Here is a 22,564-nt window from a genome sequence, read left to right as displayed (position 1 = left end):
AGGTGTCTCATTCTGTCCCTTTGTTCCCATACCTGAAGCCTGCTGCCATCTGCTTCCTCTGTCCACAGGCAATCCCTTCCTGAGCACTTTTGTAGCAGGATTCTAGCACAGAGAGTCATGACACCGAGGCTTTTTTGTCCAAGAAGCAACTTTCTTCATGCCAGCACTGCTCAGTTGAGTTCATACCTGAAGAACTGAGCCCCAAACGCCCCATGGTGTAGTTTTTTTATATACATTTTATATTTCTTTGACTCCCATATATGGTAACACACAAACATGCAGTCTGATTAAGTTGGCTCATGTTACAAGGTCGTGAGGAATGTTGTCCTATAAGCATATAGCCAGGTTGCCTTGAGGTTTGTTGTTGTTGTGTTTCCTTATGGAGGGGACCCTACCACACTTTCTCTTTAACCCTCCCCTGGGGAAGAGAGCCCTCTGTACTATCACCTCTTCTTTGGTTTTAGTGATCAGAAAGTAATCTTACAAATGTAAAGTAACGACATTGGAGAGAGAGCACTCATTAAAAACAAATTACAACAACTAGGAGTAAGAAGTGAGGAGGATGTTGTTTCCAGTGCTGTTATTTCTGGGCAGGACAAGTCCAATACTTTCTAGCATTTGAGAGCCATTTTCTCATCAGAGATGTGTGAAGAACAAAAGGAAAGAGATGGAGAAATGCAGAAATTGAAATGGAACATCTGTGTAGTATTTACTCTAAAATAGAGCCAGGTGAGAATATGAGAATTTTTTTGATATTAGAAGTGGCATATAAGGTTTCCTTATCAGCGACTTAGTACACATTCTTTTTTTTTTTTTTAATTTTTTTTTAATGTTTTATTTATTTCTAGGAGAGAGAGAGAGACAGCGTGAGCAGGGGAGGGTCAGAGAGAGAGGGAGTCACAGACTGAAACAGACTCCAGGCTCTGAGCTGGCAGTCAGCTCAGAGCCCGATGCGGGGCTCGAACCCACGAACCGCGAGATCATGACCTAAGCGAAAGTCGGATGCTTAACCGACTAAGCCACCCAGGTGCCCCTACACATTCTTATTCAATATTTTTTCAAGAAGTATTTTTAAGCCCTTAATATTTGCTAGACATTACCAAAGGGTATGCAGTCACTTAGAAACAATTCTTGCCCTCAAGTAATTTAAAAGTAGAAGGAGAGATGGTGAGAGAATCCATTAAATATGACACAGAACTGAATCCCTTAATAAGGAAGGCTAAGGAGACATCAAACAATTAGTAGTAGGGATGGTAAACCAAGTTTTGGTGCAGTAAGCATGATAGGGAAAAATCTGTTATGAGATGGCCGACCGGACTGACAGGGAAATTTCGGTCCCTAACCAAAGACTCCCCTTCAGGGCTCTTGTTTTTACCCCACTTGCCTCCTGTAGCAAATTACTGCAGAATGTGGAATGGAAGTAACAAACTATAAATTGTTCTCTCTGCTTATCCTCAGGGCTCAGACCTCTGGAGAGTGATCTCCTCTGAGCCCGATGGTGTAAACTAAACCTCCTGCCTTCCAAGATCTCGCTTGGTTCTTCCACCAGTGATCCAGACCAGGTTTCCTAACAAGCAAAGGCCACTTTGGGTAGATATTTCCAGTAACATGCCTCTACACACATATGTTGGTTTCTCTGTAAACTGTGTTACTAGAAATGAAACTTTTAAAGGATTTGTATATTTAATTTTGAACGCTTTTTCATTTGCTCTGTCAAGAGCTTGTATTAGTTTTATTCAACTACTGAATGTTTTTACACCTTCACTAACTGTGCGTTGACAAGAATTTAAACTCTAATGTTCTGACTTCTTTCGTCTTTCCATATTTTTATTTTGAGCAAGGTTGTGACCCTCTTCATCAGATTATAAACCATATAACCATATTTTTTTTCTGTGACCGCTCTTTATGTACCCTACCCATTTAAAAAAATTGAATAGTTTTTACTTTTATCTTAAAGCTTGAAAGAACTCTTTATATTAAGGAAAATTTTTAAATCGTGTTATAAAATTTTTCCACATATTTTTTCTTTTGACTTCATTGTAACATTTTTTTTGCACATAAGTATTTTATTTTTATGTAGTCTAATTTTCCATGTTAAGGGATTATTTCTCTTTTCAGGAATTGCTGTTTAGATTAAGTGTTTTATATTTTATATTACTAGTAATTATACTATACTTTCTTCTGTAGCAAGCTCCCTTCCTCAAACCATTAACAGTATATAATGCAAAATTTGGGATATCTCTAACCTCAGTTTAACTTTTCTAAAACCTGCAGATTTTTCCCACATATGGTTTTATAATAATTTATGTAATCAGTCCCTTATTATTGTACATATAACCATCTTATGTAAGGTGTATAAAGAGATATATGTAAAGTTTTCATTTTTTACCAAATACTGGAAATTCTAGTGATGGATTCCTAATACTGAACTATTTACATCCTTATTTTATGTATTGAGTCAATTTGCTCATTTTATTTCATATTTTTAATATTTATTTTTTAAATGTTTATTTTTGAGAGAGAGAGAGAGAACACAAGCGACGGAGGGGCAGAGAGAGAGAGAGGGAGACACAGAATTCAAAGTAGGCTCCAGGCTCTGAGTTGTCAGCACAGAACATGTTGCGGAGCTCAAACTCCCAAACCATGAGATCATGACTTGAGCCGAAGTCGGACCTTTATCCGACTGAGCCACCCAGGCACCCCTAATATTTATTTTTTTAATCATGATATTAGCTTGATTATTTTTTCAGAGTGTAACCTTTGTCAGGTTGGGATCAGTATTATGCCGATCTCATAACTGATTGGTGGGATGACTTCTCTTTATGTTCTGGATCAATTTAGAGAGAATTAATATTTTCTCTTCCTTCAAAGTACAAGGAAACTATGTAACTATTTAAGGCTGGAGCTTGCTTAAGGGAGAGCTACTTGATGTTGTCAAATTTCTAGATTCTCTAAAAATAGAATTTGAGGGGCACCTGGGTGGCTCAGTCCGTTGAGCGTCAGACTTCATCTCAGGTCATGATCTCCTGGTTCGTGGGTTCAAGCCCCCAGTTGGGCTCTGTGCTGACAGCTAGCTCAGAGCCTGAAGCCTGTTTCAGATTCTGTATCTCCCTCTCTCTGACCCTCCCCTGAGCACACTGTCTCTCCCTCTCTTTCAGAAATAAATAACATTTTTAAAAATTTCAAAAATAGAACTTGAGAATTGTTATTTTCAAGGTAAACTTCAGTTAATTTGTATTACCTGGAAAATAATAATTTCATATTTTCAAATTTTATAATGGTTAATTTAAATTATTGATTTTAAAACTAGTTTATATCTGACTTTTCTTGCTTTATGAATTTTAACTTTTTTCTTGATTAATTTTTTTCTGAAGCTCATTTATTCATTTCTAGTTTAACTATATTTATTTTATTGATTTTTCTCATAAAAATCAGCCCTTGGATTTATTTTTTATAAGTTAAAAAATATTAATTTTTACTTTCTACTTCACCAATTCTTTTGTTCTGCTTTCCCTTGGCTTATTTAGCAATGTTTTTCTTCAAGTTTTGAATTTACTTAACTCATTTTATTTGTATTCTTTGTTTGTAAATTACTTAATTATGATTACAGCTTTCTCTGCCATGAATATAGTTAATTTTTTAAGCATTTAATGCTTTAGATATTTCGTAAATTTTTTGACAGTGTTCTCAGCAATAGTTGCTTCAGAGTATTTTTGAATGGTTCATGTTTTTATATTTAGTATTTTTTACAACTTATGACTTATAAATTGTCATGCTTTCATTTTTGATGCATAAAGGTTTATAGTATATTTTTATTTGGCTTAAATACTTTAAAATTATAAAGTGGCCACTAAAATCATCAATGCACTGATATTTAGTATGAATTAAACCTTACTTGGTAACTAAGCCTTGGTTCTCATTTCAAACTTTTTTGTATCACCTGGTTTTGTATCCCTGGGTTTTGTTTTGAGCCATTTTTAGAGAATTTTTTGTTTGTTAAGTGATTTTTTTTTTTTACCTCTTGATGTGATAAGAAAGGTTCTACTTATGCCTATAGTTTGTTTTTCTTCTACTTTCTTTTTATATTGTGCCTTTAAGCAATGTCTGTCTTTGTTCTTTTTGACTTGGTGTATATGCATGTGCATATTTGCATATGTAAAAAGCATGTTTGCTTTTTATGTAAAGTTTATCATCTTCAAGTGGTTTCCTCATAGTTATTTTAAGGGATCTCCACTAACATGAGTTATTTTAAGCATTACTTTTCTGCTCTCTTTGTAAAATATAATTAATGGAGGTCCGTGTGTGGGAAAACTTAATTCTTACGTGGCCTCTGTGGATCTTGCACTAGCAGTCTGTATTTTCCAAAAAGAGTCTTTTCATCCCATATGCTTCTCTACAATCTGACCTTTCTGACTTGGCATCTATGTCTACTACCCTTGAATCTGGGCAAACTCTTATGTTGCTTTTAGCCGGTAGTGTGCAATGGAAATGATGTTTAATTGTCAAGAGTAGGTTCAAAAGACCAAGCAACTTCAGCTTGTTGTTTTGAGATATTCTTTTGTTGACAATCAGTGGACATAGAAAAAGTGAGACCATCACGCTGTAAAGGCCCTTTTAAATCCAGAATATCTATAAGTACATGTAAGTTATCCTACCCCCAAACTTTTCTCTTTTTTCCTTGCTGAATAATTAGCTCACTGTTTGAGTACTTTTGTTGTATAATTTCTTTGTTGATATCTTGCAGATTAACCTTAAGTTATAATTTTTATAAATGTCCTATTTTCTTCCATGTCTTGTTTTAGTTTAAAAACTAATAGACACAATTTTCATTAGTTACATACAACATTTTTTTCCTCAATCTCTTCAGCTGCCTTTGATTTGTGATTTTTCTCTTTTTAGTATGGTAATTTACATAGATGTTTCTAAATTACTACTTATATTTGAATTGAGGCTGTCCTTCTGGGATCAGATAATTTATTCTTCTATAAATAATGTAGGATATTCCTGGAGAATGAGCAGTTTTCACAGACAGCTTGAGCTCCCTTCTGTGGTCTATGGTAACTTGCTCATCAACACTCCTTTGCCCTTTTTGACTTGATTCAGCTCCCTGTAAGTCGAAAGTCCCACTGACTCAAAATGAAGCTAAATAGGGTTTTGCTTACCCCCTCCTTTCTTTTTCATCTCTCTCCTGTTATATCTATCTCTTTAGACGACAAAAATTGGCAAGTACAGAGCTTCTTTTGACTGAGAATTGTTCCTCTTTCTAACACAAAGATAACCTACTGGCAAAGGTTAGTCTAACTGCAAATTTCTAAAATCAGTGCAGTCTTTCTTCTATGCCATGATATTAAACTTAGTTCAGGGACCAAATATATATTTGGTCTTTGTCCTCCTCAGGTCCAGCGCCCAGGCCCTAAAACTTGGAATTTCCTAAGTGGAGAAAACCCTGAGAGTGTCTTTTGTTGTGTTAATCAGGTGACTTGGACCTGCTCCTACGGATGTGCTGGTTGCCAGGGGAACCATCCACTAGTTCTCAGGCTTGGAACTTTTCTCCCACTCCCAGACATCCAGTGTGGGAGAGGAGCTAAAGGTTGAATCTATCTCCAAAAGCCAATGATTTAATTAATAATGCTCACAAAAAAGAAGCTCCACAAAAACCCAAAAGGACAGATGTTGGAGAACAAGAAGCCAGAGCCACCATAAGAATGTCCTGAAGGAAAGAGACTGAGCAGCAAGGAACTAAAAGTAGTTCCATTCCAAGGTCAGAAAGCCACCAGGACTGCTCTCCTCTTCAGAAGGACATCAAAGGGATGCCAGGCCAGGGATAAGAATGTTTTGTCTGGTGCTGAAGAACCAAACCAGCGCCATGACAGGCTTCAGAAGGCCCCAGAAATTAAAAGGCCCAAGTTTCTGAAGCATGACTCAGCAGGCTTAAGCAACCGCCCTTCCTCCTGCCCGAACCAATCACCGGAGGTTGGGAAAGTACCGGACGTTCCCACCACTTTTCTGGCCCGCTTAGTTTTAAACTCACCAATCCCTCCACGCGGCATCAACCTCTGCCGTCACCCTGTCCTATCACATTGTAGTCTCTGCCCATCACCCCTTTCCCCGCCCTAACTGTGATAAAAACCCCACTCCTCCATTGTTCGGGGCTCTCAGCACGGATCCACTGCACTGGTGAGGTCTGGGAGCCCGAGCTTAAGCCCGAATAAATGCCCTTTGCTTTTGCATATGTGACTTGGACTCCTGGTGGTCTTGGGATTTGGGGGAGATCGCGATCTGGGCATAACAGTGCCAGATATACTCAGGACCCAATATGGAATAAACATAGGTGCATGACCGGTCAAGATGCCAAATACTATGTTGTATGTGCTTGCTGTTATCAGACAAGTAGCAAAATAAAAGAGGGTTGAGCCTGGAGACTGATGCTTTGGCTCCTGGAGAGTCATAGCCCCCTTCTTCTTTATTCTCTCATCACATCTTTGGGACCTGTCTCTCTCTCTCTCTCTCTCTNCCCCACTCCTCCATTGTTCGGGGCTCTCAGCACGGATCCACTGCACTGGTGAGGTCTGGGAGCCCGAGCTTAAGCCCGAATAAATGCCCTTTGCTTTTGCATATGTGACTTGGACTCCTGGTGGTCTTGGGATTTGGGGGAGATCGCGATCTGGGCATAACAGTGCCAGATATACTCAGGACCCAATATGGAATAAACATAGGTGCATGACCGGTCAAGATGCCAAATACAGTTGTATGTGCTTGCTGTTATCAGACAAGTAGCAAAATAAAAGAGGGTTGAGCCTGGAGACTGATGCTTTGGCTCCTGGAGAGTCATAGCCCCCTGCTTCTTTCTTCTCTCATCACATCTTTGGGACCTGTCTCTCTCTCTCTCTCTCAGACAGGGGTTCCAGATCTTATGGGTTTGTGAACACGTGGAGGTGCTCAGAGAGTGGCGTGCCTGGAGAGAAACTCTGTGTACTTTTCCAATACCTTGCATCTCTTTCATTTGGCTATTCTTGAGTTATGTCCTTCTATAATAAACTGGTGATAAGTAAATAAAGTGTTTTTGAGTTTTGTGAGCCACTCTTGCAAATTAATTGAACTAAAAGGAGAGGACTGTGGGAACCTCTGATTTATAGCCAGTTGGTTAAAAGGAATTATGATTGGCATCTGAAGTGAGGGTAAGAAGGCAGACAGACTGGTAGAGCTGAGCCCTTAATCTGTGGCATCTGATGGCATATCCAGGTGGGTAGTGTCAGAATTGATTTGAAATGTAAGACACGCAGCTGGTGCCCAGAGCATTGCTTGGTGATGTGGGCAGAACCACCCTCTCTGATACAGTGGAATTGGGTCCAGGAACCCAAAAGAGTGAGACTTCTAGAGACAACCCCTGCTCTTCCTGAGTTCCTGTTTGTAACTTTGCAGGAAGAGGAAAAATAAAGACTATCCCTTTAAAGTATAATGACAGTTTACCTAGAGCATTCAGTGATATAAAACTGGTAATGATAGAGACATCTCCAGCTTTTCCTGTGGCCCACCTGTAAAGAGATGTGGCTTGTACATCTAATATTGTGTCTCTTTTTAAAACATTTTTTAATATTAATTTTGAGAGAGAGACAGAGACAGAGTATGAGTGGGAGAGGGACAAGCAGAGAGATGGGGACACAGAATCTGAAACAGGCTCTAGGCTCCAAGCTCGTCAGCACAGAGCCTGATCTGGGGCTCGAACTCCTGAACTGTGAGATTAGGACCTGAGCCGAAGTCTGACGCTTAATGGACTGAGCCATCCAGGTGCCTCTATTTGACACTCTTTTTAAAAAAAAAAAAAAAAATAGAATTCTATCATTAGCCTGTTAACTCTTGAGGTTTTTTTGGGGTGACAGTGGGGTTCATGAGGTCCAGAGCCAATGACCAAGAAAGGATTCTTGAAGATGTCTCTGGTGCAAAAAGGTGATTTTATTGAAGTACGGGGACAGGACCTCTGGGCAGGAAGAGCTGCCCCAGGACCATGTGGAAAAACTGGTTATTTACTATGGGGTTGGGGGAGGTAAAGTCCAGGGGAAGTTTCTGGTGAGATTTTTTTATGTTGAAGAAGACTTGCAGGATACTGGAGGCCTAGCTATTGTCAAGCTAAGGTTGTTTTTCCCTCTAGCAAAGCATGAACATTAAGACAGAAGGAGTTCCTGGGGTGCCTGGGTGGCTTAGTCGGTTAAGCGTCCGACTTTCGCTTAGTTCATGATCTCGCGGTTCCTGGATTCGGCCGCGTTGGGCTCTGTGCTGACTGCCAGCTCGGAGCCTGGAGCCTGTTTCAGTCTGTGACTCCTTCTCTCTCTGACCCTCCCCTTCTCACGCTGTCTCTCTCTCTCTCTCCTAGAAATAACTAAAACATTTTTAAAAAATTTTTTAAAAAGACAGAAGGAATTCCTGGAGAAAGGTTTTACTCAGCCAGCCTCAAGTATTTGTCAATGGGCTGCTGGTTATAAGGAAATTTAGTTTTATCTGCCATTTCCTTCTGCCTTTGTTTCCCACATCACTATGGAGGGGGTTATGGAAATTTAGGTGGGGGGGGTTTGTGATCCCTATCAGTTAACCATTTGTTTACCCCTTTCCTTTTTTCTTGGGCAGCCAGAAGTTCCTGAGGAATGTCACACATATCCCACCTGAGGGGGGAATGTTTGTGGCCCTGTCAGCTTGGCTTTGGCTCCCTCATCATTAACCTTCTGTCATTAATTCCAAGTTCCAGGTTGAATAAATAAACTATTTTTAAAATATTTATATATTTTTGAAAGAGAGAGAGAGAGACAGACAGAGTGTGAGCAGGGGAGATGCAGAGAAAGAGACAGGGTGACACAGAATCTGAAGAGGGTCCGGGCTCTGAGCTGTCAGCACAAAGCCCAGTGTGGGGCTCCAACTCACAAATCCTGACATCAAGACCTGAGCTGAAGTCAGGCACCCCCAGGTTGAATAAATTTAGGGCCTACTAGGCAGCCTCTCTTACTTTAGAATAATCTTTTCCCTGAAAACTTTGTCTTATAAGAATGTAAGAGCCCTACACTTTATAAGTTTAAATTTTACAAACTTTACTATCTTTGGCAGTTTTCGTCATATTATATGATTTGTGATTTCAGTTCATTTATTTCATCAAATGTTATTTTCCGCTCCACTTTGGTGTGTGTGTGTGTGTGTGTGTGCGCGTGCGTGTGCGTATGTTTTCCTGTGTGGAATTTTGGCAGAAAATGAAGTTAAAATTGCTGGAGTTTCAAATCATTTATTGTAAAACCACCCTAGGTTTTCATTTTAATGAAGTTCTCTCTGATAATTGATAATTGGGGGTAGAGAAAGAGGAGAGAAAAGGCTACAAGATTAATCTGAAGGCCTTTAATAAGCAGAGTTATGGACCAATATATTGGCATTGGTAATAAAAAATAGCAATAATTTGAGACATATTAAAGAAGAAGAGCTGGAGGAATTTCATGATTGTTTTCATACCAGGCTTGAGAGGGACAACAGAATCAAGTATGAATGTCCGTTTGGTGTTGAAACACTATGTTGATTTCCTGCCATCTCCTGGATTAGGGAGATCAGAAGGAAAAGTGAGTGTGTTGTTAGAGATTATAAGTTTATTGTTAGAAAGGGTCAACAATATCTCTGAACATTAAACTGATAATTTTCACTCCCAGGCAACATTTGTCAATGTCTGTAGAAACTTTTGTTAGTCACATCTGGGGGCGTAAGGTTAGTGGCAACTATCTAGTGATTAGGGGCCAGGGATGCTGCTAAACGTCCTATGATGTACAGGATATCCCCTGAGAAAAGCATTATTTGATCTGAAGGTCAATAACATTCAGGTTGAGAGACTGTATTCTAAGTGGACATGTCCAATAAGCAAGCAGTTTGATATGCAGGTCTGGGCTTCAAAAGACAGGCCAATGTTAGAGTCACAGTTTTACGGGAGATTGCCTGTTGATCACCAAAGCCAGTATTTCTCCTTACTGGATACACAGGTAGTCTTCATTTCTTAGTGACCCCCATTTTAGGTGAGCCTCTGTGTCTTTTACCTAATGGAATTTGAGACAAAGTGTACACACTGCTTTTAGGTTTGGCACGTTACAGATTTGCCACTTGGAATTCTCCATGTCTTTACCTTTGCACTCGCCTTATACAAATGAGCAAGTGAACTTGGAGTCCATGTGAAGATGGTGGATCCACAATGTAGAATTTGCTTCACTACTAAGTCAGTACTTGAAAGAAAGAGCTACCTACTTCTTAATAACATTTGTTTAAGACATCTTGTAAGTGTAAAGCAAATTCCTATTTTGATAATTGGAGATTTTGTGGTTATACTAGTTATCTATTTCTGCATTAAAAAATTATCCCTGCATAGCAGGTCAAAGCAAACATGTTTCATCATGTAGTTTCTAAAGGTAAGAATTTGGGAGCAGCTGAGCTGAGTGGTGCTGACTCCAGATCTCATGAAATTGCAATCAAGTTGTCACCTGGGGCTGCAGTCACTTCAAGACACAGCTAGAGCTAGAGAATCTACTTCTGAGCTCTCACTCACGTGGTTTTGGTAGGCCTCAGTTTCTTACTGGCTGTTTGTTGGAGTCTTCTGTTTCTCACATGGTCTCCTCCATAGGCTACTTGAATAGCTTCTTTATATGCTCGCTGAGTTCCAGGAGAATAATAATTAATAGAAAGAGGCAGGAGGGAGGAAAGGATGGAGAGAGAGACAGGCAAAGACAGACGGAAAAAAATTAAACTGAAGGAGGAAACCACGGTCTTTTATAATCTATTCTCAGAAGTGATACACCATCAATTTGCCACATGCTGTATGGCAGATAAACCCTGGTACAGTGTGGGTGGAGAGTATTTAAGAGTGTGAATACCGGAATATAGGGATCACTGTGGACCACTTAAAATTTTAAAGATTGGCTACCACAAAGTTTTATCCTTTAGAGCAGGTAGGATTACCTTTATCAATTCCAAAAGTTTATTTGTCTTTCATTAAGAATTACTAGCATTCCTTGCATTGGGAAGTTTGACTTGGAATTGAATGAACATGTAGTGAAAAACTGACACAAATTGTCATGAAGAACAAATAGATGTCTTTATCTGCTATAGACTGAATTATGTCCCTTCAAAAATCATATGTTAAAGCTCTAACCACCCCCCCAATGTATTTGGAGATAGGCACTTGCTGGAAATAGTTAAGGTTAAATGAGGTCATAGAGGTGGTATCTTGATCTTATAGGATTAGGATCCTTATAAGAAGAGACACCTGAGAGGTGGCTCTGTCTCTACCATGTGTAGACACAGGGAGAAGGCAGCCAGCCTATCTACAAGCCAAGAAGAGAGCTCTTACCAGAACCCAACCATGTCGGCACCCTGATTTTAGACTTTTAATCTCTAAGAACTGTGAGAAAGTAAATTTCTATTTTCAAGTTGTTCAATCCGTGGTATTTTGTTATGGTAGGTGCCAGCTGACTAACATAGAGTCCATTGTAGAAGTTTCACCCAATGCCATACTAGAGTGACAAAGAGATCTTTTTCTCAAAAAGACTCATTGTTACAGAGACAAAGCCATGTCATAGGTATTAAGTAACCCGATTAGGTTCAAGATGGAGTCTCTCATGCTAAGTGAAACCAAAACTTCACTGAGTTTTGTGCTCTGCTCTACCAGAAAGAGGAGACTTGGGTCACCAAATCAGAGCTTGCCTGCTCAGCTGGCTACAAGATTTCCCTTTGATTCATGTAAGGAAAGTTACCTTGCTTTAACCAATCAGCAAATGCCTAGTATACCCTCCTTGTTCCTACCCACCTTGGTCTATAAAAATCACTAGCCTTGTACAGTTATTCAGGTATCGTTTTTATCTGCTAGGTTGTATGATGCGTGATTTATGAACTGTGGAATAAAAGACCAGTAAATTGTGGGATTTTTTAAATTTAGGAATATCTGTACCAAGAATGTTTCATGTCCAGACTGTTGAGAAGCTTTAGACTTGTTTCTAGAGGGAAGGTAGAACCCAGGAATAGAACCCAAGTCAAATTGATGTTGTCTGAATGGAATGTGCTGGCAGGCAAGGAACAAAAGCCCCAAGGAGCAAGCAGTAACAAAAAACTAGAGGGTAGAAGAGCCTCATGATTAAACATGGACTTCAATTGCTTACAGATACAGTTTTGAATCTCATCTTTGAGCAGGAACCATACTTTGAGCAAGTTAATTTACTCAGTTTTAGTTTTTGCACCCATAAAATTGGGATGTTAAATATACTTTATATGGAGTACTGGGGTGGCTGAGTCATGATTTCATGATCCATGAGTTCAAGCCCTGCATTGGGCTCTGTGCTGAAAGCTCAGAACCTGGAGCCTACTTCAGATTCTTTGTCTCCCTCTCTCTCTGACCTTCCCCTGTGCTTGCACTCTCCCTTTCTCTCTCTCTCTCGCAAAAATAAATAAACAATAAAATTTTAAGAAACTAAAGTGTACTTTATAAGATTAAGGAATAAACTATTATGCATATAAACTATTAATGGAATGTCATTATAGAGGAGCAATTGATAAACGTATTTACTGAAGTATCTAGTCAATTATTTGACTGTAGGGCTTGATGTAAACTGAATATTATAAGACCATCTGTATTCTTTATTAGTCTCTATTTCCAGTAATTATGTTGGCTGATCACAATATATAATTTTTTATACCTTAATTTTATTTTTAATGGGAAAGGCAATAAATATGATCTAAATATTGGAAATGTACATTTTTGGAATTATAAGTATTGTGGTTTTTGTTGTACTCAAATGTTGATTTTCCAAGTCCAAATGTGTATAGTATAATAGAAAATAATAACTGGAGTTCATAAATTCACACACATATTCTTATTAATTTTTCATCACCACTTTTTGAAAATTTTATTATTTAAAAAATATAATGTTCATTTATTTTTGAGAGAGAGAGAGAGACAGTGAGCAGGGGAGGGGCAGAGAAAGAGGGAGATAGAATCCAAAGTAGGCTTCAGGCTCTGACCTGTCCTCACAAAGCCCAACGTGAGTCTAGAACTCACAAGCCATGAGATCATGACCTGAACCGAAGTGGGACACTTAACTAAGGCACCCAGGGACCCTTCAAGTCCTTTTTTTAAATTACAGATTTTTAAAATTTATGAACCTATTGCACGTATGAAGATCAAACTAGAGGTTGCATGACAGACTCTTACCCCAGTTCTGCTGAAAGATTTTCATTATTGACCTGGACAGGGAGTGTACTGATTAACTTTGCCACTGACAGATATGAAAAATATAGGTTAAAAGGAAAATGATGTGTAAAAGAGAAATTCAAACTTCCAAGTCATGTAATTTGGAGAAGAAATCAAGGTTAAGTAAATTATTTGATTAAATATCCATATACAATAAAATTTTGTTGAGTGTATATTAAATGGTATAAGAGGTGACAGATGTATGTGTATATATCTAATAATGGTATATCAGATGGCATATATATGTGTGTATTTATAGATTTTATATACACACACACATATATATAACTCAGATTAATTTGAGTGCTATGGAGAAAAATAAAGGAGAGTGTGGGGATCTGGGGAATCTGGGGATTTAGTTCATACAGAATGGTCAAGAAAGACCTCATTGACAAGTAATATTATGCAGTCATTTATATAGTTTATTGATTGATTCCATAATATTTATTTGGGTTGTACTCTGATAGGCTCTGGACAGTCTCTGATGATAGTAAATAACTATGGTCACATTTGCAAGAAATAATTCAGTCTGTCAATGATTGTTAATATTTTTAGTAGCCCTTGAGAATACTCTGAATGCTATTAATCTTCTCCCAAGAGCATGCCTATGTTACATATGCAAAAAAAAAAAATGTGCTTTTCAGTGATTCCTTGAAACTACAACTCAAAATTAAATAAAGTCGAAATTATAACTTGACTAAAAGTCGGCAACATGGAGACATTTTTTAAATTTCAAATGAATCATAGTTTTGTATTTAGGATGGACAGTTCTTTTATGAAATTACAGTATTCTGTATTTAAGAGAAAAGAACCATGATGGCAGTTAAATGTTTGAAAATAGCATCTATTAGGACTCTACATTGGAAGAAAGGAAGTTGGGGGAAAAAACAACTATTATTGAAATTAACAAATGATTATTTTAATAGCTTATTCTTATGCAATGTATCTATAATTTTTATGTAATGATAGTATGAAATGATAAATGTACAGATAAAATCCCCTCTCTTTATAAAGGTAACTTTTTCTAATTTCTTTTCTTTCCTTTTCTTCCCCTACTTTGTGTTAGTTCTTCATTTATATTCATTTTACTGGCTTCACTTCATTCCCAAAGTAACTCTGATAGTGGCATCCAGTGCTTTTTGTTGTTGTTATTTTTATAGAACCATAGACCTTTAAATCTACATGACATCACATGGTCTAAGTGATTTATTTTCTAGATTGAGGAATTAGGACAAAAAGTGAAGTGACTTGCCTAGGTTTACACATGGAGTTATATTAGAAAATAATGGTTAATTAAAAGGCTATATGAGGCAGGCACTAAGTAAGCTAGGCACTCATGTGATATTCTCTTTAGAATGTGGAAACTGAGCCAAAGAGGAGAGGCATCATTTGCCATGGGTCACAGAATAAGTTAAGTATCTGAGTTGGGATTTGAGACAAGGCTTCCAGACTTCACAGCCCATTGCACGTCACTCAAGTTTTCTGGCTCTAAATCCTTTGTAGTTTTTACACAGCCCTAGACTCTTCTATCCTAAACTCTGCAACTTCCTATTCTTTTATAGCTCTAAATCTTGGTTCCCTAAATCCTGCAGTTAATGACAGGAGGAAGATTGTTGTGGAAAGAAGAGGCAGCAACATTCTTGTTTAGCCTCTTTTTATATCTATTTTTTTCTACAGATTGGGATATTTTTCTCCATTATGCATACTTATTCATCCTGCCAAAAAATTCTTTTAAGGCTGTTAAGGCTGTAGTCAATTTTCTCAGTTTGATGTTCCTAAGGAACCTGCTGTGTCTTTTTCATTCTGTGCAAAAATAGGCATGGGAGGATCCACCAGCTGCTAAAGTCACTGGATAGCTTAAAAAGTTTGTACTTGTTTTCTATAGTGTTACATTTTCATAGTTTCAGAATTTGTGCAGCATTTAATTTCCCTGTGCTTTGTATTTTCCTGTAGAGAGAGAACACACTGGTATTTGTTTGTAGATGTTGGAGAAATACTTTCAAATAGAGAAATTATTCTTCAAATATCTATGGCCACTGAATACTGAATAATTCTGCAACCTACTTAAAAAGTAGAAACAAAACCCCAAACAACTAAATAACACCAACAAAAATCCTGCAAACTAGAAAGTAGAAGAAGTCTCAGAATATAGAAATTATTTTTGTTTCCTGAAATGCAAGGGTATTTTACTGTATACTTTCTGGAAAAAATTCTGGCAGTATTTACCAAAGACCCTAAACTTATTCACATCTTTTGACCCAGAGATTACATATCACAAAACACAAAAATGTATAATGTAGCATTTCTTGTAAAAATAAATAATCAGAACCTAAATGTTCAACAATAGGGAATTTATCAAATGAATTAGAATCATACAGTAAAGTTATTTATAGAGTGATTTTAATGATGATTTAATACCAGTGTTATTTATTAATATGGGACATCATTTATAATTTTTGTTAAGCCATAAAACAAAACAAAAAGTTTTAAAAGTAGTATGTACAGTATCAGCCCATATTTTCATTTTCATGTGGCTTGAAAAAAATTACCCCCAACTTCTTAAATTTTGCACAAATGTCTTATTTGATTACTATTCTTGCTACTTTTTGTCTTTGAACCCTATCTACTGATTTCTTGCTCATAATATTTTCAGTGTGTGGGAGAAGCAAAAAGAGAATGAAAACAAATATGAGCCGTCCTGCTTTCATGATGCTTGCCAATGAACAATGATGCAGGTGTTCAACATCAGCAACAACAGAACAGAAATATGAGAACTGCTAGGAAGGCAAAACACAAGATGCTCTTTGAGTGTATAGTAGCAATCCTTGTTGCCTGAACATTTCTAGGGTAAATTTTTACACAGGACTTTACAAGAGAAGATGTTTCCTTACCTGGATGGGAAAAAAATATATAAGATCATCTCCTTTTTTTGTTTTAAGCTTATTTATTTTGAAAGAGAGAGAGAGAGAGCACGCGTGCGCGCAAGTGGGGGAGGGGCAGAGAGGGAGTTTTGTGGGTTTTTTTTTTTTTTAGAGAGGGAGAATCTTAAGCAGGCTCCATGCCCTCAATGTAGAGCCCATGTGAGGCTCTAAGTCACAAGACCATGATACCATGACCTGAGCCAAAATCAAGAGTCAGATGCTTAACTGACTGAGAAACTCAAGCACCCCAATAAGATTGTCTACTTGTGTAATTTGAACTTCTTAGATGTTACATTCATTGTTTGGGTTTTTACAGATTCTTGAGTGTTAAGCCTCATCCATTTTTGCTCTTCCAAAGTCTGGAGTAATTTTCTTCTTTTGAATTCCTCTAGCACTATCTGTCAAGGATACCCAGAATATACCATGTTTTATGTCATATCATCTTTGTTTTCAACATGATAGGCGATACCTTCAAAGCAAAGAGCTGTTTCTCCTGACTCCTCACAGAATTTATTATGAAACCCAATAAGTAACAGAGACTTAATAAATGACTATTGAACAGAAAGCCTCCATTCAAGGCTAGTTACAAGTAATATGTGTTCTATACAAAAGCAAGGTAAATATACATCATCATTTTAAGAAAACATGTAATCTGCCACTCTCTTAATTCTCAAAAACCTTCTAATTAAGATAACTTCTATACATATATTATTAAATTATTTGAGTGGATAAAACTCAACCTTTATGTAGCATTCTAGAGAGGATAGAACATGATTTTTGGAATCAGACACATCTACCTTTGAATTCTATCTCCTGAATTGCTATCTGTGTCACTTTATGCAGGCATTATAGTCAACACAGGTTAAACAGTTGCAGGTCTAAAATGTTGTTAGAGGGATTTCATGAAGTAATCTTGGTGAGCTGCTTAATTCTGTTCTTTATATCTATAAAATAATCTATAAAATATATATATAATGACCAATTCTTATGACCTCTATATAGTCTAAGTAGCATCATTTTACTTTTGGATAATACAATAGCCTTTTAAATGATCTCCCTGTTTTCACCATTGCTGTATTGCATTTTATTCCTGTTATGGGCTGAATGGTGTTCTCCCAAAAATTCATATGTTGGAGTTCTGACCTCTTGTACCTCAAAATATGACTGTATTTGGAGATGGGGTTTTAAAGGGGTAATTAAATTAAAATGAGGTTTTTGGGTGGGTCCTAACTCAACCTGACTGATATCCTCATAGGAAAAGAAAATTTGGCCACCAAAGATTCAAAAGTAAGATGATGTGATGACACAAGGAGAAGATGGACATTTGTGAGATGTGGAGACAACTTCAATAGAAACATACCCTGCAGACACCTTGATCTGGACATCTAGCTTACAGAACTGTAAAAAATGTAATTTCTGGTTTTTCAGCTACCCAGTCTGTGGAACTTTGTTTTCGTCACCCCAGAAAACAAATACAGTTCTCTACTAAAGTAATGGGAAAATCCTTTAAAACTTCAAAATGTTGTGGTGCCTGGGTGGCTCAGTTGGTTAGGTGTCTGACTTCAGCTCAGGTCATGATCTCACGGTTCTTGGGTTCGAGCCCCGCGTTGGGCTCTGTGCTGACAGCTAGCTCAGAGCCTGGAGCCTGTTTCATATTCTGTGTCTCCCTCTCTCTCTGACCCTCCCCTGCTCCTGCTGTCTCTCTCTCAGAAATAAATAAAACATTTAAAAAAATAATAAACCTTCAAAATGTCTAAATTATTTCACAACTTACTTGTCCCATCACACTTAGAAAAAAACCCTAATGCCCACAATGCTACAGGTCAAGTACAACGGGAGACTCGACTATTTCTCTCTCTTCACTTTTTCTCTTTCAGTCATTTAGTCTGATCCTACTTTATTGTCCTCTTTCCTCAAAGATACCAAACATTAGTTCCCACTTTTGTTTTCATTTTTATTTATTGTTGCTTAAGCCTGAAAGATCTTATTCAGATATTCACATGTTTAGTTTCTCATGTAATCCTGGTCGCTGTTCAAATGTCACCACCTCAGAGAGGTCTTTATTGACTGTTCTACTTAAAGTGGGCAATCTCCTACCACTCCCTATCCTTTTCCCTAGCTTTATTTCTTTTCCCAGTGCTTATTGCTGACAGATATATTACACAGATATTCTCAAATTATTTGTATATTTATACATTGCCTCTTTCCACTATAATATAAATGCCACGAGAATAGGGGCAGTATTTTGCTCACTCTTGTAATCCCAGTGCCCAGAAATCACTTTGCAAAATGTACATAGCCAGGAGATATTTATATAGTAGTAAAGATAACTATTAAAATATTGTTTCTTTAGTTAATGTGGAAGAAGTTGGTGTATTTCATTTAATGAGCATATCAAGAAAACTCATAAATCAGTGTATTTTTATTGTGACAAAATTTAAAGTAGCAAAGTGGTAAAACAAACACACAAAAATCCCCAAATATTACCCAGATATAATCAATAGATAGTGTTGATTTTGTCACATCCAGCTAGTCATATCAGATTGATACTAAAGAAATTAGGGTATGGTCAATTATAGTTATTGGGATTGTATGAACATTTGAGAATTCATTTGGTTGAGCACTCTTCTTTACAGTCTTATACAAATATAAACTTGGTTCTCATCTTAGTCTGTCATTTAATAAACCAGTGACCTGGGACAAATCTTTTAATATTACTGAACCTAACTACTTCATCTGTAAGCTATGAATATAACATTGGTCCTGCCTGTCACATAGGGTTATGTCAAGGTTCTATTTTCATAATGCATGTATTTTTTAACCTGAAAAGCACTCTGAAATGATAAGTAGCAATGTGGTTTTAGGGACAGTTCAATTAAAATTGGGAAAAGGTGCCATTTTCTGTCCTTAACATTTCCATTGCTGTAATGTAGTCTTCAGACCAGCCCCAGAATTTAATACAAAGGAGTAACATAATTGGAAATTTTTGTATTATTAGGTCTAAGGATAATTTACCTGGTGTGATAAAGTATTAATCTAGTGACCCTCATCAGATAATTAGCATAGAATGCATTATGCATTGCCCTTCAAGGACCTAAGTGGACTTTCAAATTTGATATGAAGCCAGGCACTGAAAGAGTTTAGCTGAGGCAAGATCTATTACCATCTCTAGGGAGGAGTGGTTAGAGGCACCCTGACTGCCCCTCTGGGATGTTGTGTCACAGAGAACTGCATCACAGAGTGGCAGAGAGTACTTGGGATTGGGACAAGAGAAGAGAATGACAAAAAGGACTGTGACTTATTAAAAAATTTGCTTAAAATGTGTCTGTCTCAGTTTCCTGCCTCTTGAGAAATCATTTTACATGGAGTGTGCGTATTATTAAAGACCAATGGTGGGTGGTGTTCAAAATGGAAAACAACAGTCCCAGATTATATTTTATTTATGAGATCACTTGTACCTTTTCCTTCAGTTAGATGTGTTTAAATGTAAAAGTACCCTTTTAACACCATTTAAAGCTATAAAACAGAATGTGCAATTCAGGCATATGTATAAAGTTTTAAAAGGCTCCAACTAATAATGACAGCAATTTAGGTATTTTCAATAAAATAAATTAATAACTCCACTAGTTTGGAAGAGAATTGTACATAGGGTTATAACAATGATAGTATATAATATTTTTCACTTTTGTGAACATTTAAATCCATGTTCAATCTTTAGCTCACCTGTACATGTATATGCACATTTGAATAAATGCCACAGTATAACATTTATGAAGAATGCACACCAGAAAAGAATGCAAATAATACTTAAGGAAAAAAAAATTCCCATTTAATTAACAATCTCCTGTGGTTTAGTTTCAAAAAGGCTGGGTGATCAGTAAGAATTCTATATGCAAAGCAAATCAGTGGTTACCCAGGACTAGGGTTCACGATTAAGGGATAATATGAGAATATGTGGTGCTTTCTTTGTGGTGATAGAAAAGTTTTAAACCCGGATTGTGGTAATGGTTACATGAATTTATATTTCACAGAACTATAATATACCACGCACACACAGTCACATGTGAGACATCTTGATGTAAATGTATAAATCTTTGAAATCTGAATAGAGTCTGAACCTGACTTAAGGGTATTGTACCAATGTCAATTTCCTGGTTTTGACAGTGTGTTATGAATATGTGAGTAAGGTATGATTATTGGGGGAAGCTAGTTGAAGATAACACGGTAATTTGTCTTTACTATTTTTGCAACTACTTATGAGTCAAGCTATTTTAAAATGAAAAGCACAAGAAGAAAAAAAAAGTTAAAGTTCTGAAATCAAATTGATGCTTTCTTCATTATTAGTTGTATGAATTTGAACATAGTGTTATTCAACTCAGTTTTCTCATCCGTAAAATTGAGGTCATAGTATGATTTATATTTTATAGCATCACTGTGATGAAATCAGATCATAAGTGTATGTATCCAATGCTGTTGAGAAAGTTGAAGCTTACACATTGAGTTACCTAGTTCTTTCTGTGGCGTTTGGGTATAAAGGTCTCAAATGGGAAGCTTGTTCAAAAAGAGAGAAGAAATGTATAGTTGTATCTCAAAGCATTGTCTGAACAAGGAGGATATTCTCTATACCTTGAAAAGGTCTTAGTCCTCTTAAATCATTTAGCTTCTACTTAGGTCCTTCCAAACCAATAATGTCACAAATTGCTATGTCACCAATAAGGAATTAATTCTCACTTAATTTTTTTACTCCTATATAATCAGTAGAGGCAGGGACCTAAACTGCTGGAGGCTGGCTCCAGCAAGTCCAGGGGTCCCTGAAGGATGGACCGTGTTGGCGAGAGAGGGAGTGAGAGAGTCCCGAGATTCTTTCTGATCACCAGGCAGGCATCTCCGTCCTGTCGGTTTTGGTGTCTTTATTTATAGGTCAAATGTTAACATGGGATCAGAAAATGGAATTTTTACAATGGATAACACTCTGTGATAAGATGTTTATGGAAATGTCAGAAACAGGTTTTACAGAAGTCTTCTTGCAGAACTGCCCCAATTATAGTGAGTTTGAGTAACTAAGAAAAAAACAGGGTGTTCACATTTTAATAACAATAAGATTAAGTCATAGGTTTGTAAATACTCTTATCCATCCCCATCACAGCTGCCAGGGTAAGGGAAGGTGTTTGTGGAATGTAGGCCTTAGGGAAGGGGCTGCTATACATCACCAGTTAGCAAAGGTATATGTATTAACTTATACTCTGCTCTTATCTGTTCCTTCTCTCTAGGCTCTTTGTCTCTGGGCAAGACTTGATTTTCCAGTTATATTCTTTATGGCACCAGAGAGCCAACCATACCTTTAAAGAGTTTAGCTCATTACCAATACATAGAATAGCCTCTTTGAGTGCATTTAACTTTGTGTCTAGTTTTATGATTTCTTGAATAGCTAGGGCATCGGAGACATTTTTGGTTAGCTGATTTACATGTTGAGCTGTATGAACATCTTGGACTAACGCAACGGTAGAAACAGAATTGTACATGTAAAGGTCAGTCTTTTATGAGTAAGGGTCATTAGCCTGTTCATAGCTCAAGGGAAAGTATGGAGGGAAACAGGACCTCCTGGAGACACGATGTCTGTTCCCATAATCAAAAGAAGAAGTTCCCACAATATATTCCTTCACAAGGTGCAATCATGATACCAGAGCCAGAATAAGGGGACAAGTCACTCTCGATATTGATCAACAATGTACCTTAGGGGTCAGTGCTCAAGCAGAAATAATTGAGTGAGGATGGATATCGGTCATCATCTGATTGGCAAGAGACCATGCAAACTTGCTTTAACCTCACCAGGAGTTTTCTCAACTAGTGGGCTCAGAATGGCTCCCAACACTAAACCTTATTGGCTTAGTTGCTTTTTAAAATGTATACTAATTTAATAATTTATATTAATTTATACTAATTATATTTATGCTACTTCATTTATACTATTTATATTGCACTATAATGCTATAATATAGAATATTAATTTACATTAATACCATTTTAAACATTTAGTATGAAATTATTAACTAATATTCATTTATTCTCTTTTCTAGTCATAACTGATTGCAGTCCAAAAGCATTCAACAGTTTTGTCTTTTCAAATATCTAAAGATAATCAAAATTGAAACTAAGAAATACTCTGAAGTCCTATCTTCTCAACTAGACTATACATTTTTTGAGGGTAGAAACTCCATTTTCTTTTCTAGGAAAGATATTTAAGCACAATGGAACACCAGTCTTCAATGGAAAGTGAAGAGGGATGGTGTCAAACATTCTTCCTTCTTTGCCATGCTTTGAAAACTTTACTTGTGAGATTCCAGTTAAAAGAAGTTGTGATATATACGTGTGCATGTGCACGTCCACACTC

The sequence above is a fragment of the Crocuta crocuta genome, unplaced genomic scaffold (genome assembly GCF_008692635.1).
Source record: "Crocuta crocuta isolate KB4526 unplaced genomic scaffold, BGI_CrCroc_1.0 scaffold269, whole genome shotgun sequence".
Taxonomy (NCBI): Eukaryota; Metazoa; Chordata; class Mammalia; order Carnivora; family Hyaenidae; genus Crocuta; species Crocuta crocuta.
The sequence above is the reverse complement of the archived record's forward strand: the minus strand, read 5'-3'. Positions refer to the sequence as shown.